This window comes from Orycteropus afer, unplaced genomic scaffold (assembly GCF_000298275.1).
Source record: "Orycteropus afer afer isolate SDZICR_OR568_19922 unplaced genomic scaffold, OryAfe1.0 scaffold00291, whole genome shotgun sequence".
Classification (NCBI taxonomy): domain Eukaryota; kingdom Metazoa; phylum Chordata; class Mammalia; order Tubulidentata; family Orycteropodidae; genus Orycteropus; species Orycteropus afer.
This window is the reverse complement of record NW_006921878.1, coordinates 3,662,293-3,662,821: the sequence shown is the minus strand read 5'-3', so window position 1 is coordinate 3,662,821 and position 529 is coordinate 3,662,293. Positions and strand designations below refer to the sequence as shown.

The 529-nt window shown below is 41.6% G+C and overlaps 1 protein-coding gene across 1 annotated transcript in view; it reads left to right on the top strand.

Annotated features, from left to right (window-relative positions):
• Positions 1 to 529, top strand: part of DPP9 (dipeptidyl peptidase 9) — a 56,814-nt gene that overhangs the window by 29,763 nt on the left and 26,522 nt on the right. The window lies entirely within an intron of this gene.

Sequence of the window (529 nt, the reverse complement as noted above, 5' to 3'; positions counted from 1 at the left end):
CAGGAAACATCAAAAGAAGATGGAAGGAATACACAGAGTCACTGTACCAAAAAAAGCTGGTCGTTCTTCATCCATTTCAGGAGGTGGCATGTGTTCAAGAACCAAGGGTACTGAAGGAAGAAATCGAGCTACACTGAAAGAATTGGCAAAGAACAAGGCTCTGGGAATTGACAGAGTACCCACTGAGATGTTTCAACAAACATATCCCACTGGAGGCACTCACTCGGTTGTGCTAAGAGATTTGGAAGACAGCTGCCTGGCCAACTGACTGGAAGAGATCCATATTTGTACCCCTTCCAAAGACAGATGATCCCACAGAATGTGGAAAATATCAAACAATATCATTAATACTGCATGCGAGTAAGATCTTACTGAAGATAATTCAAAAACGGTTGCAACAGAATATTGACAGAGAACTTCCAGAAATGCAAGCTGGATTCAGAACAGGATGTGGAATAAGGGATATCATTGCTGATGTCAGATGGATCTTGGCTCAAAGCAAAGAATACCAGAAAGATGTTTACTTGTG